This window comes from Lygodium microphyllum, chromosome 23 (genome assembly GCF_053477565.2).
Source record: "Lygodium microphyllum isolate KBCC chromosome 23, Lygodium_microphyllum_v1.1.10, whole genome shotgun sequence".
In the NCBI taxonomy this organism is placed as follows: Eukaryota; Viridiplantae; Streptophyta; class Polypodiopsida; order Schizaeales; family Lygodiaceae; genus Lygodium; species Lygodium microphyllum.
This window is the reverse complement of record NC_141157.1, coordinates 126,643-142,842: the sequence shown is the minus strand read 5'-3', so window position 1 is coordinate 142,842 and position 16,200 is coordinate 126,643. Positions and strand designations below refer to the sequence as shown.

Genomic DNA, 16,200 nt, shown 5'->3' with positions numbered 1-16,200 from the left:
GCACGATTCTTAATGCTATACGTTGCATGCTTATACACTATGGTTTGTCTCGAAAGTTTTGGACTGAAGCACTTCTAACAGCTGTTTTTATTCAAAATCATCTTCCAACTACTGCACCTGCTGGTAAAATTCCTATAACAATTTGGACAGGGAAGACACCTTCAGTCTCCCACTTTCACACATTTGGCTGCATTGCTTATATTCATGTGCCCAAGGACACTCGACATAAGTTGGATCCTCTAGGTTTGAAGGTTATTTTTCTTGGTTATTCAGATCATTCCAAAGGTTACAAATTTTATGATCCTTCTTCTCAAAAGGTTATCATTAGTCATGATGCTATATTTGATGAGAAGACTATGGGTGGCACATGGTCGTCAGATGTTTCAGATGATACACAGGAAGTGCAAGTTGATTCCATGCATTCTAAAATTTTGTTTTTTGTAAATAAAGACTTGGGAGAAATGTATGATGGAACGTTTCATATGCTTAAGAGAAATCTATATTATTTGAATCATTTGTGTATTCCTACTACAAAAATTAAGAAAATTCTTAAGCAATGCCATAATTTGCCTTCCTTTGCTCATCCTAGATTTTCAATGACTTACAACAAAGTCAAGAACTCATTCTTTTGGCCAGGGATGAAGAAGGACATTAGAATATATGTCAAGGAATGTTTGGAGTGCCAACAAGTAAAAATAGAATAGAAACACATGCTTGGTGAAATGCAATCATTGGATATGCCTAACCAAAATTGAAAGTCCATATCTATGGATTTTATCACTAATCTACTTGTTGCTAGAGGAGGGTAGTGGATAAACTCACAAAAACAACACATTTCTTTCCCATGAAAAAGATTGACATTTGCTTTGAATGTAGCTAAATTGTTTGTGAACGAAATCTTTCAATTACATGGTATGCCCAAAAGTAATGTTTCTGATAGAGATTCAAAGTTTATATTTGACTTTGTCATGCCGACACTAGAGATCGTTGTGGATTTAGAAGGTAAAGTGAATACAACTAGCATGGGCAGATCAATTGAAGAGCCACTTCAACAACCTTGGTCACAATAGTAGGTGAAGAGAAGAGAAAGATATTTTGAAGATGATGTTGGAGAACATGCTTTTAAGAGGTATTTAAAAATGTGAAACTAAATGAGTTTGATGGTGAAAAGAAGCCACAAGAAGATATGGAAACATGGCTAGAGGAGTTTGAAGATTTCTTCTCACTCTAAGAATTTTCTGAAGAATCCAAAGCCAATATTATGATTCTGCAACTACATAGTGTGGCAAAGCTATGATGGAAGTCCTATATGCAAACTAGGTTTCAAGTTGTCCCTATAACATGGGAGGAGTTTCATATGCAGGTGAAGAAGAGGTATTGTTCTCTCACTATATATGGAATTTTATGATTTCAAGCAATTTGAAGAGGATAAGCGTTATCTTTCTATTAATGACTATAAAGAAAACTTCTTACAACTCCATAGGTATGCTCTTGAAGTGACTAGAGATGCCCTAAAAAGAAAGTTTATTGGAGGACTGAAGGATGACTTGAGGTATCAAGTCAAGGGATCTAGATGTAGTGATTTTCTTGATGTTGTTGCAAAGGCAAATAATTATGAAAATATGCAAAAATACAACAAAAGAAAAGTAGCTTTAAAAAAATATGCAAAGAGCTAAAAATGCATTTGATTATGCACTTAATTGTTATGTATTGATGAGTGTATTTTGATATACCTTTAAGGTGGTCTAATCAAGAGCCTTTTTACCTTTACATTATGCAAACACTTTTTGTAAAGATATTGTTACTGCATCCACTTTTGTCATTTCAGAGGTATATTAGCTAGTAGCACCACGAGGGTTCAATATGAATTGTATATTTGTCTCATAGCTTTGCAATTAACTATTTGCATAAATATTTGTAACCTCTCTCTTAGCAACAATGTGGGTGTTGTGATTGTTTTTTGCAAAGCATGATATATATATTAACTTGGTTTACTACTTTGTGATTGTCTAGAGGACCAAAAAGTATATTATTCAAATAATCCCATGCTTGCATTTGCTCCTTTTGCTTTAAAATTATATGATGAAGAAAAGATTCTTGAACCTTGCCAAGAATATTAGCCTCTTCTAATGATAGCATATTAATTTGGTTGAAACAATGCACATAGTAGGGAGACATTGTAACGGGGTTAGCTTGCGAGAGTCCCTCATGATATGTATAATCCATTTCTAATGTATTGGTTGTGGAGGTTAAGTTTTTGCAAGCATCACATTAGTTGTCTGATTTTCTATAGATGAGAAAGTACGCAAGTACCCTTTGTTTTGAGATAAATTGATAAACTAGCCTCAATTGGCATATCATGGTAAATACATTTTTTTCTAGTTTATGTTTATAATTAGATAATCTTCATAATGTGTCAGAGTCTTTGTACCCTATTTTAGATCCCAAAATTATTTCTACATTGGTATCATTGACCACATCCTATGGACACAAAAGTGATCCTTCAAGTAGACCTTTGATAGAGGTGGACCCAAATAGATTGAGATACTTTCTACATTATAATTTTCATTATTTCAAAAATTGACTCTTTGATGCTATGGATAAATTGTTTGTCAAAGTTTATTAGCTCCCATTTACAATAGAGTTGGTAGTTCTTAGAAGCATGAGATTGGTATACTCAAGCATGACCTAGAAATAGACATGAAAATGCAAGCTCTTCAAAATGCTTAAAGGAGAAGAACCTCTAGAGGCAATGACATCTATGATATGATCAATTGCAAGGACTTTAGTTAGAGATCCAACACCTTGGCTAAAATTTCTTATGAAAATTTAAACATTATTTATGCCTTCATTGATAATATCCTTTCCAAAGACTAACAAATGAGCTACATAAAGCCCCAATTAAGCTCCTGAAGGGTTTCTTCTATTAGTTTTCATAAATTCATTACACATATTAGACTTAAAGAGCATACCAAGAGACTTGTGAAGGAATACAAAGAATGAGTGCAAAGAAAAGTATACAATAAGAAGCATAAGACTTCTCAAACCACCCTACAACGTGGATTGGGCAATTCATCATTTTCAAATAGGCTTCTTATGTGGCTATGGGTTCAGTGAGGATTGCATACCAAGCCACAAGACCATTGCATTAGTTGTGTACAAAGCCCATTGCATTAATAAAGTGTTGCTTGTCCTATTAGATTGTGATAAGCATATCAAGGACTACAAAGAGAAGTAAAACATTACACAATAGTACTCAAATGAGTGGACCCCAAGACACAGATTCTGGCCATCAAACATTGGCAAAAAGGCCTCATGCATGCCTATAGTTTCAAGTGAGGATTGCTCATGAAGTGCACCATGCCAAAGAAGATAAGCTAGAAGAAATGCACCAAAATGTGTCACTGGAAGATAGAGAGGAGTGCACTAGCATGCCATAAACTACAATGAAGAGAAGAGTCCAACAATGCAAAAAATTAGATGGTCTCCTACACAAGCAAAGCCCAAAGCAAAGAACTAGACAATCTCCTTCATGAGAAAGCCTTAATGCAAAGAATTAGGCATTGCATTAATTAGGGATCCATGTTAGATGAAGCACAAGAAAGATTTGTTATTGGGCCGTAACCACTTAGAACTTGTGGTTTAATAAGGTCAAAAAGATCGTACACTATAGCTCATTGCCAACATCTGTCAAGATGTGAGGAGTAAGATGAAAAACACATTGGCAAGGATGTTTTGATATCTTAGCTATGAGGATACTTGTATACGTGGTATTAACCAATGAAAAACATGAATAACACGTGTCCATGCAATCAGATTCTCAATGGGTGCCTAGGATTTTTTGCATTTATATCACATGGCAAATGGTCCAGACACAATTCGTATCAAGATTGTGGGAGAGAAGGAAGGAGTCTCACTTGTAGCTTTCTTGCTCCAACAGGTACTAGCTAAATGATTGGACCTCCCACATATGTCACATTTAACATTTGGACAATTCCTAGGGAAATGTTGACCACCACACCATTTACAGCAGCTGAATCTTCAGGGGCCACCCTCTCTTCAGGGCATCAAATCCCTATCAAATTTTGCTACTTCTTAAGGAAATTAACATCAATGACTATTTGTCTATATTTTTCACTAATCATATCAGTCTAGGGATTCATCATATCCTTAACTTCGCCAAGGACATTTGAGGCACTTGACTCATAGCCACGATCGTCTACCTATCTTTCCATTGGTCTAACCACTTGATTAGAGATTGGTTATTGATTCCCTAGAACAACAGTAGGATTTATCATTGGGCTTCCCACAGTCAGTGGAGCCATCTGACTGGCCATAGGCATGATCACACTAGGAGGAGCTTGCAACATGGGTACATTTGGAATTATGCTTCCTCTCCCATTAGGAGGACTCATGGGCATCCCTTGACCTCCATTCATCAGCACTAAAGTATTTCCAAACCCTAAACTCGGATTCAAGTTTGACCCAGAGGCATAAGCCATTTGTAATCACGATTCCACCTCTTCTACTCGTGTAATAGCCATATCAATGTCGGCATGAGCAACACTGCTCAAGTGTGCTTGAATGTTAAAGTCTAGCTCAAAAAATATTGCAACTGAGTAGCAGCTAGAATAGGAATATAGGTTTGCAACTTCCGAGATACCTCCTTCAGTTTCTTGGCATACCCACAAACATTCTCGTGAGGTTCTTGACATGTAACATTGAGGACACAGCCAATACTGACCTCCCCTTTCAGGGGCAAAGATTTCTTTGAAAGGCCGCAAAGAATAAGTCATTCGTAGTTATGGTTCTAGCCTTTAGGCTGTGATACCAAATTGGAGCTCGTCCTTTCAGAGTCATGTTGAAGAAAATTATCAAGTGTCCCTCATCTTGAATTCACCTGTTAAACATTAACTTTTGGAATTCATTGATGTGAAGTTCCACATCTTCCTCTACTAACCCATTAACAATGGGTAGAGAAAACCCTAAGGCTAGCAAATCCGCCATTCCAGCAAGAATTGAGATGGGTTGTGCCAGCCATGGTAGCAACCGGATTTGCTAAAGGAGATTGAACAATGGGAACTATTGCTCCACTCAAAGTGGACGGACTGATTGAAATGGGGGAAGTACTAGAGCTTCCTCCCCCTATAGACTATGCGTCAAGCTAGGGTTACTAAGACCCCACCCTTGTAAGGATATTGGGCCACTCCTTTGCTTATCATATCTTCTATTTATTTCGGACCACCTTCTAGCTCACTCAGCTCTTTCTTCCTTTTGAAGATCGGCTTGATGGTCTTGTGAGTCTATCTCACTAATTTTTGGCATTGAACACTAATGAATTGGTCCTAATTGTGACCGAGATTCGGAAACCACCGCTTATTAGTGGCTCCTAGAAAATGCACCACTTGTTGGGACCTAAAATGGGCCCAACACTAGCTATAAGCACTATCGAGCCTCTCTATACTCAAAGAACACAACCCCTCAGTCTTGCGGGCCATGAGCGTATAAGGGATACATTGCCCTAATTGCTATTGTGAATCTCGTGTTTGTTTTGAATTGCAGTCCAATGGTTAACTCTTTCTCTACTCCTCAGAGGGAGTCCCTACACATAGATCAGTATAAAATACCTTGTAAGCATAAATGGAAGGAGGCACCTCTTCGGTTGAATGTCGTGGTCCCATTGTAGCTCTTTTACACCTTGGGGATTGGCCCCTCAATGCGCCATCAACACAAATAACATAGACGTCACAAACTCCACTCTTATTTTAGAATGATCCAGGAGATAATTTCCCAAGGAACCCAATTGCCTAAACCTACTACTTAGGCATCTCACAACTCAGCGTGGGTCATATGTATAAGAAACCAATTGCAATGCATCCAGGAGTTACCATGTGATATGCACAATGCAGCTGTGAATGCCATAGTGCTCAAACATTTTACATTTCATAAATCAACATTGTAAAGTGCAACAAACATTTATTTCCATGATTTCAGCCTACACATCACTCTTCGTTGCTAAGCATCAACCCCGAGCATCCTTGTGTTGCTTAACCCCTTTTAACTTAATTTATAAACATCCTATATGGTATGCACAAACAAAAAGATTAGAACTTCCAATATTCTTAGCAATTAATCAACATCAAAACCCCTCTTTCCCCCTACCATTTAGGTTATGCTTCATTGATAGGTATAAAGAGCAGTTTTTCATGTGTTTTTCTTGTAAAAAAATCGTAAAAACGGATTTTAACATAAAGACATGACTAGATTGAGGCTTATCCCTTATGCTACAACCATTCCATACATTCACGGATATAAATATATTTCCGTTAATTTTCTAGAGTAAAAAACTAAAATTTTCAATTTTTCACTATTTTTTTCATTTATTTAAATAAAAATTATTATATTTTTTATTTATGGGTTGGGACCAATCACAATTACTGAGCATTGATTTTATATTCATTTCCACTCAATATGAACCCCAAAATCACAACAAAATCCCCAAAAGGTATCATTTTCATGAAAATCACATAAATACAGGTCTTGTGTGTTTTAATATAAATTTTTAAACGACTAAATTTTATGGTTTTCTTCAATATTTTTGATAAATTTTATCATTTTCAATCAAAGGAATCCATTTACAAACAATTGCATCAAACATTTCTTATAAAACGAATGAAATGAGTGCTTATGCATAGAAGCCCGATTTTGGAGGTGCGTATTTAATGGTTGGGAGCGTTGATGCTCATTGATGGCCATTCACTCTCTCTCCAAATCTGATCTACAATATCCTCTGCTCCGATACAATTATTCCATCAGTATCTCACATTCAACTCCTTCCCCTTGTTCCATAGGATCATGTGTGTGAACAACCCTTAAGAGGAGAGAGGATGGAGAAGAGAGAAAGACTAGATTCATAGATTCTTCATCAGGTAGCCATTTTTTGATTGGAGACTGGTGATGAGAAGTGAAAAATTTGGGAATATGATTGTCAGGCTTTGTTGTAGGGGTTGCTTGTAGCCTCATAGCCATCTCCTTCATAAACATCACAAAGAGGGGGGCGACATGTTCTGAATGGTGCTGTTTCAAAATGCCCCCCCACCGATATTATGATTTTTTTTTTAGGAGCCATGCCCAATTTTTTTTAAAATCTTTGGCCATTTTAACCTTAGCACTATCCGGCTTCACGCATCTTGTCTGTGCGTCAGTGCCCGAATCTAGATCCGAAAAATTTTGCATGTCCGACTTAACCTTGGCACTGTCCGGCTTCACGCATCTTGTCCGTCCTTTGGTGCCTGAACCTAGATCCAAAAAAAATTTCATGTCCGACATAACATTCTGAACGGCCAGCAAGCTGTCTCTCTTCAATCCAGCTATCGAAAAAACTACTAAAAATTAGCAACCACCGCAATGGCCAAGATTTTGCATTTTCGTCTTCCTTGGTCTCTAAAATTATTAGATCTTCATGTTCCGCTTCTGTCAGCTTTAAATTCCTGCCTCAAATTTGCACTAATCCACTCTATTTTGGCACTTTACATGTCTTTAAAAGCTGCTCTCATAGTTGTATGCTGCTCATGTTATAGTGAATGACAATTGGACCATCTCCCTACATATCCAAATCACCCAATAACTTTGCAACTATACCACCTCACATGTTGCCATAGCAGCGCCTTTATACTCAGCCTCTATACTCGAGAAAGCAATTATAGATTGGCTTTCATTGCTCTATGTTACTATTGCACTACCAAGAGAAAATATGGACCCGCTAGTGGATCTTTTGTCTGACATGCTACTAGCCCAATCTGCACCTGTGTATCCAAATACATGTATATCCTTACTTTCCTCATAACAAAGTCCATAATGTAAAGTGGACTTCACATGTCTCAATATGCATCTAATTGCATCCAAATGAGGCTTTCTAGGCATTTGCATAAATTGACTAACAAGGCCAATAACATAGCTCAAGTTTAGCCTTGTGATAGTCATCTAAATCAGACTCCTACTATTCTCTTGAACATAGTAGGGTCTTCTATCTCATCCCCAACATTAGCACTCAACTTCACATTTTGCTCCAACGGTATTGAAAGAGGCTTACACACTATCATACCATACTTGGATACCATATCCAAGCCATAGTGCCTTTGGGATAGCCATATACCATAATCACATATAATCACCTCAATACCAAGAAAGTACCTCAACTCATCCAAATCCTTCATCTAAAACTTCTTTTTCAAAAAATCTTTAACTTCATCAATCCCACTATCACTGTCAATGTCACTTTTACTAATCACATCATCCACATAGATGACTATGATGACCAAGCTAGCATCTCCCTTTCTCACATAAAGTGAGTGGTTAGCATCAAAAAAATAAAAGCCAATGTTGACAAGATACTCTCCGATCTTGTTAGACCATGCTCTAGGTGATTGCTTCATCCCATAGAGTGCTTTCTTTAACATGCACACATATGTGGGATGCTCTAAATCCTCATAACCTACTAGCTACTCCATATACATGCAAAGAAAAACTTAATCTATTTAGTATATAGTTTATGTTCCCTCAAAATCTAAAGTGTTTTTCTAAGATGTATCTCATGTTCTTGATGAAATTTAGAATATACAAATAGATCATCGAAGAATGCAAGAATGAGTTCATCGAGATGTGGATGAAAAACGTTATCTATCAAACACATGAATGTGGCTGGTGTATTAGTTCATCCAAAATCTAGAACTATGAATTCATATTGACCATGCATTCTTTGGAATATGTTGAGACTTTATATGGATTTGGTGGTAATCGGATCATAAGTCTATTTTTTAAAACACTTTGTACCTCTCAATTGGCTCAATAGATCATCAATGTGTGGAAGGGGATATTTGTTATTTACTGTTTGCTTATTAAGACCTCTGTAATCAATGTGAAGTCTATATGTCCCATCCTTTTTCTTCTAGAACAATACAGGAGCGCCCTGAGGAGATACACTAGGTCTAATAAGTCCATTTTTTCAAGAGATCATCAAGTTGTAGTTTAAGCTTCTACAACTCCTCTATATTGAACCGATAAGGTGCTCCAGAGTAGGGTTATGGTCTTGGATACAACTCTATAGCATGGTCAATTGATTTAGGAGGAGGCAAACCTAGCTGATAATTAGAAAAACATCATTGTACTCATCTAACAATTTCTCTATGTATTTAGGATTCCTTTATGTCTCCTTCGGCTTCAACTCTCTAGCAAAGATTAAAAAGGTCTCATATCCTTATTTGATTTCCTTCAAAAGTTTTGTGGCAATGATTGAAGATTTGCAATCTCTCTCCCTTCCCCGCATTTTATAAAATTTGTTATCTTTTTCTTTTGAAATTAAAAATCTCTCTTCACAATCAATCAAGGAATGATTTTTTGGTAACCAATCCATCCAATCATCACATCTCTTTTCCCCATGTCAAGTTTATAAAAATATCCCTTATGTGTTTCATTTTTTAACATGAAAGCTAAGTTTAAAATCAAGTGCTTGCTAAAATATTTTTCCCATTAGCCAATTCCATTAGTTGCTTTATCATTTTATGAAAATTTAGGCTTTGGTCTTTAAGAAGTTTGAGGGACACAAAGTAGTGCAGACTCCCGGAATCAATAAAAAAATTTGCCTTCTATTTTCCAATTTTACAAAAAAAATTGATAACTAAATATCTAAGGTGCCAAGTAGAAGAAATCATGCATCTGATAGGAGAATTCAGCAGCAAGACACTTACCTTCTTCATCCACTTCCTCAATGGTTGTGTTCATCTCAGTCTTCTTGGCTTATAACGAAGTGTTTATTGCCTTATTTGGATTTTCGAAAGTATGATAGCCTTGCTCCCAGGGTGGTAACATAGTCCCAATCTTCTTGCTCGTTCAAGGAATTCTAGATCTTGCTGCCATCAAAGAGGTTATCTCTTCTTTTGATTGTTGTTATTGGAGATATTCTAATTTTGGATTGGTACTTTTTGAGAACCTTGTAGAGGCTCTCTCTACATATCGTATTCTAGTTTCTACTATTGTTGAGATTCATGCCTGGTTGTATTCTAGTTTCTACTATTGTTGAGATTCATGCCTGGCTGTATTCTAGTTTCTACTATTGTTGAGGTTTTCTTTCGTTGTATTTTTTCATATTCTCATAATTCTTTGCCTTTGCAATAGCATTAAGAAAATCAGTACATCTTGATCCCTTGACTTGATACCTCAAGTCATCCTTCAGTATCGTCTTGAACTTTAAGGTCGTGTCTGAAATGCCACATATGGAACTTTATAGGGGGCAAACTTATTTCATACTTCCATGCTCGTCTATGTATGCCATATGATTGACATATGAAAAAAATATGATCACACCCAAGGCTTTTATGTGCAATTTCATTAACTAGTGCTTACAAGGCCTCTCTTCTATTTTACTTTGTAGTCGCCACACCTAGTCTAACAAGATTACGATTTAGTAGTTAAGAGGCACCCTATATACACTCAATTTGTTCATAACCTATTAACAGTCTATGATTTGCAGTTATGCTAGACATTATCATTCTTGATGAATTCTCTTTCTAGGGCTTATTTAGTCACTTCATGAGCATACCTATGGAAGCATGAGAATTTGTCTTTATAGCCATCAATAGAAAGATCATGCTTATCCTCTTGAAATTATAAAATTCCATCTTCTTTTCCATATTGTAGTGAGGAGAACAATACCTCTTCTTTGCCTATGTACAAATCTCCTCCCATGTGATAGGGACAACTTAAGTTCTAGTTTGCATATAGGATTTCCACCATATCTTTGTCACATTGTGTAGTTTTAATATCACAATCTTGGCTTTTGATTCTTCAGAAAAAAACCAATAGCGTAAAGAAATCTTGAATCTTTTCCAGCCATGCTTCCAAATCTTCTCCTATCTTCTTTTTTCCATTATACTCGTTCAATTTCACATTCTTAAATACCTACTTAATAGTAGATTCTCCACAATCATCTTCAAAAGATCTTTCTCTTCTCTTTGCTTGCTCTTGTGACAAGGGTTGTTGAGGTGGCGCTTTAGTTGATCCATCGATGCTAGTTGTATTAGCTTCACCTCCTAAATCCACAATGATCTTTGGTGTCTTTGCAATCTTGTCCAAAATAGGTTTTTTCAAGAACGATGCATTTCCCAAGAAAATCGCGTACCAAAATTGATGTGTTCCTCCCAAATCATCACTTGCATGCAAATGTGCCAAAAATGAAAAGAGAGCACAAAAAAGCATGACATGTTTTATTTTTTAAAGAAGTGTCAAACAAATTTTGTTTTTCATTTTTGAAGGCTTATATCTCCAAAACAATGAAGAATTGGGCAAATCCTATGACATGGCAAAATATTCTCCTTGATCTCCTCTTCGAACTCAGTGAGAGGAACTTTGATAGAATTTTGCTATGTTTGATTACAAATCAAGTTCAAAAATAGGTCTTATGCCTAAAAGGTAGAAAAAATTTGACCAATGTTTGTGAGGAACTTTGATAGAATTTTGCTATGTTTGATTACAAATCAAGTTCAAAAACAGGTCTTATACCTAAAAGGTAGAAAAATTTTGACCAATATTTGCCATCACCAAAATTTGTCAAATCCTTTTAAATAACCAAAAAATAATTTTCAAACACTATCTACACACATATGTCAGAAAAAAATTCAATATGGCTTTATTAGGATATATGAGAATCTCCCCTTCTCCCAAAAACTATGTCCTCAGAGTTGGAAAGATAGATACTTTTCTTGCAAACTATCTAGATGAACCCAACTTGCGTCCTCTATAGGATATATATCCCATTTCACCAACAACTCCATAATATCTTTACCTCTAAGAAGTCTGACTTTATGATCTAATACTAATTCGGGTTCAACCTTCAGTATTCCATCTTCTTGTAATCTAAATTTATTCTACAAAAGAAGATCAAAGTTAGCAACATACTTTTTTGATAAACTTACATGAAAAATAGGATGAACCTTGACATGATATGGCAATTCAAGTTTACATGAAAGTAAATCAATCTTCTTTAGAATTTTGAATGGTCTTGCAAAATGTTGAGATAATCTTCTATCTTTCCCAAGAAACAAGTTAGTTTGATGGGGTTCAACTCTCAAGAAAACCATATCACATTCATTGAACTCTAGTGTTCTCTTTTTCTTGCCATAATATTTATTTTGCCTTAGTTGTGCCTCTTTAATGTGTTGGTTTATTCTTTTTAATTACTCATCCATTGGTTCAAGCATTTTTTTTGAAATTTCTACTCTATTTGAAGCACTAAGAAATAAACAGGAGTCACACAGTTATTACCATACATTGCTTTAAATGGAGTCATTTTAGTTCTAGAAAATGAACCAAAACATAAGGTTTAATCACAATGCCAAATAGTGGTGAGACCAAGAAATTTCTAGCCTTGCTAGTGTTACAACAATTGAACCATGACTTACATCATCTCTACAAAATGCTCCATGTCAGTCTGGGTAGAAAGAAATGAATAAGGAATGCCAAGTTTTTCAAAAAGCACACAAGCCAATGAGAAAAAAAATAAAATAACTTAGAGCCTTACAAACCATATATTTCATCTAGATTGGGTGAGTAAATTTCCATTTATTGAATGAGCTATACCAATAAATGGTGCTACTCCAAAAGAAGCTTGATGCATCATTTGCTTGTGGAAAAAAGGAAGTGATTGCACACTTCAACTCAAACTTGACACTATAGAGAAGCATGTAAAAAAAGTTTATAAAAAATATATTTTTGATTAAAAAAAATAATTAAGTAAAGGGAGATAGAAATCTAGTAAGGATTGTTTACATCTAAAGAATGGAGAACTATGTAAAAAGTATTTGCTTCATGACCCATGGAGTGAAAAGTCATCAATCAATACTATGCTATAAACAATGCAAGATATGAGCTTGAAAAGAAAAATATTATAATTGAAGGTGTTTTTAATATTATTGATAATTACTAATATATTTATAATATATTTAGTGTTTTATAATACTAACTTGTACCGGTTTCTCTACTATACTATTTTCTATATCTTAAAGTGAGGAAAACCAATACTTGACTATCTTGAGTATAAAGAGTTTTTGTTGCAGCTTGCTATTGATCATTTTCCATGTCTGCATTAGTCATTTGATGGTGGATGGGATTGGGCAAAAGTATTAGATAAGGTCCTTAAGGAAGATTTGAGAGAAAAATTCAAATAGTGTTAATATTTTCTCTCTCATTATAGATGAGGCCATAACTAAAGATAATTATCACTTGGGTTTGCATGACTATTTAGTATGTGGAAAATCATGTTCAATATGCATATTTTCTCATACTTAGATGAATGCAAATCAATATCACAACTTAAAACTTGTTTTTACTAATATGAGAAAACTTGATGATGAGCATTTTGAAATTATCAAAAGCTAAGATTCCAAAAAAAGTAAGTTTGTGTTAGGGTTGATGGAGCAAAAATTATGCAAGACCATTGGCCAGATGTTCGACTACAAACTTCTATAGTACCTTTCATATTAGAGATTTGTTGTATGGCACATCAAATAAACTTGGCCTATAAAGTAGTTGATGAGTTTAATAGTGTTGCAAAGGTAGAGCAATTGGTCAATACATCTAGTAGTTTTTTCAATAGGTTCCAAACGATATTTGAAGTTCCAAGAGATGGCATAAGATTTAACAAAGGGTACAAAATTTTTGAAGCATGTGAGCACAAGGTGGATTATCTTTTACTCATCCACTAGGAGCTTATTGGATGAGTATCCATCTTTAGTAGGACTCATTAATAGATTGGTAGCTAGTGAAGGACATTGACAAAGCATTAGAGCCATTAACAACTTTGATAGATTTGAAGACATTGCTTACTTATTAGGTATTTCAATATTCTTCAACTCAACATATTATATGTAATATTTTTTCCTAATTTGGTATCTAATAATTTATGTTTCTTTATTTACAAGAATTATTTTGCTCCTTTGCAAAGCTTAATGTCCTTGTGAAGCTTCTTCAAAAGCAAACAATGTATATGGATGAATACAGTAATATTCAAAAGATGATATGTTTATCATTATATTCTTTTTATGTAGATATGAATCATCCTCTACATGAGGATAAATTTCAAAAGATGGCATGAGATCTTGGACTTTGAATCACAACCTAGAAAAAGCTTTTTGATACTATGTTGGGTATCAACTAATGCTCAATGAAATCATTTGGATATCAATACAGGGTCTCAACAAACCTAGATGAAAATGGTGATACCTAGTACTGTTAGATGGCAAGCCCGAGAACTTCAAGTAATTTTCCTTATATATAGTTCACCTGAATGGAAAATCTTTCCAATAGAAAATCTAAGTCAATGTTGCATTGTATTTGATGAATATATTATCTATGGATATTTTCTCATGAAAAGGTTGAAAGTTGAGCTTTAATAATTTTTTATTTCATGATTTACCTTGCTTTAGTCATACTATTTTCTAAATTCTTTCCATTAACATAGTTAAAGTATATTTCATTCTATGTTTTTGCTATCTTAATATTGAGAAAACTTTACCATTACTAATCTAAAAATGGCACTTTTAAAGTTTTGTTTCTTTATGTGTCTCACATAAAGTATTTTCCAAACCAATTCTAAATTTCATTTTATTCCAACACCCTATTTGCACACCATAGGATCTAGCTGAAGGACTAACAAATTTTGTGTTTTTCATGCATTTACAAGCTTGGAAATGCATGAGGTGAAAACAAGGGGCCTTAAAACTTTTCTTTGCACATTTGCATGCTCTCTTAGAGCTCCACACTATCTAGAGGAATAAAGAGTTTGGCCATACCTTAAGAGAACCAGAAGAAGTGTGACGTTGATCTCATTGTCATTTCTATGAAGGAAAATGGTGTACTCTAGAGAAATGATGAGGTATTGTGACTAGAATCAACTTCAACATCCACTGTTACATGCCCAAGAATCTAATTAAGCCTCACTTGGTTATCCTTCTTTAGGTCTTTAAGGTTTTGTGACAAATCCTCCTCCTTAGGCTTTCTTTCCTACACAGTTTGAGATCCCTCCTTTTGCATGCACTTTCTCTCCCTTTATCATTATGTGTCTCCTTTCTCTTTGCATCACCTTCTTTTTCTTTTCCTTTCTAATTTTCTACAGGTTCTACCTTTTCAGATTCCTTTTTCTCTCCTTGAGTTGTATCCTATATCTTGCCAGTAATAACTTCAACGGGTATACATGTGCTCACTCTTGTTATATTTGCATTTTTCTCTACTTGGCATATTCAAAATCATGGAGGCCTTCTTGTCATCTGTGTGACTTGGGATTAGTAACTCATCAAATCTATACCTTATAAGCTTAACAATGTGAATGCCATTGTCCATCATAGCTACTATGTGAGCATGTGTAGTGCACACATAACTATTTTCTAGGAAATCTACCAAGAAAATCTCTACACTCTCTTGAAGCCAAGCAAGGGTACTTTTCTACCATCTTACATTCATACCATACCTTTCACATGTGTCCTTTATGCACCTCAAAAATGAAGATTTGGAAATAAGAATATGGAACTCTTTTTATTTTTTGATCTCCTTGAGGGCATTGCACTATTAACTCAACTATTATCTTTACATAAGTTAGACATAACATGAGTAAAGGTCCATTGCTTACCTTTTCCAAAATTTCTAGATGTGGTAAATTTCTCTCCTTTAGTAGCGCTATTTTTTTCCTTCTGCTAGGTCTCTCTATTGTCCTAAGTCATAAGAAGTTTTCAATTCTAAACCTTTGACAGGAGATGTGCACTGTAGCAAACACAAGTGTGACACAAAAAAATATAAGAAAGGCACACATAAAATTGTAAACAAATGAATCCAAACAAAGGGATCTGGGATGTAGAATGGGAAAATAAAAACAAAAAATTTGAGAACCTTAGTTATATATTCACTCACTCGCATGTGTGGATTCACATCAACACCGACCTCAAGGTGACACATGGTCATAGGTTCATTGTGCCATATGTGCACGGACTTGGTCTCCTCAAAAGACTATTTGCCATGTGACATCCCTGCTACAAATTGTGGGCACCCATTTGTGTCAGGGACCATTTTCCATGTGATAGTCTTGCTACAAATTGTGGGCACCCAATTTTTGAGATATCGAGCTCCACTCGTGATATGCCAGGGTGACCGTTGTGC

General features: G+C 35.3%; 1 pseudogene; it reads right to left on the bottom strand.

The window, feature by feature from the left end:
• Positions 1-11,729: 11,729 nt before the first annotated feature.
• On the bottom strand, positions 11,730-12,242 carry LOC148015785 (uncharacterized; annotated as a pseudogene).
• Between the last annotated feature and the right edge of the window lie 3,958 nt (positions 12,243-16,200).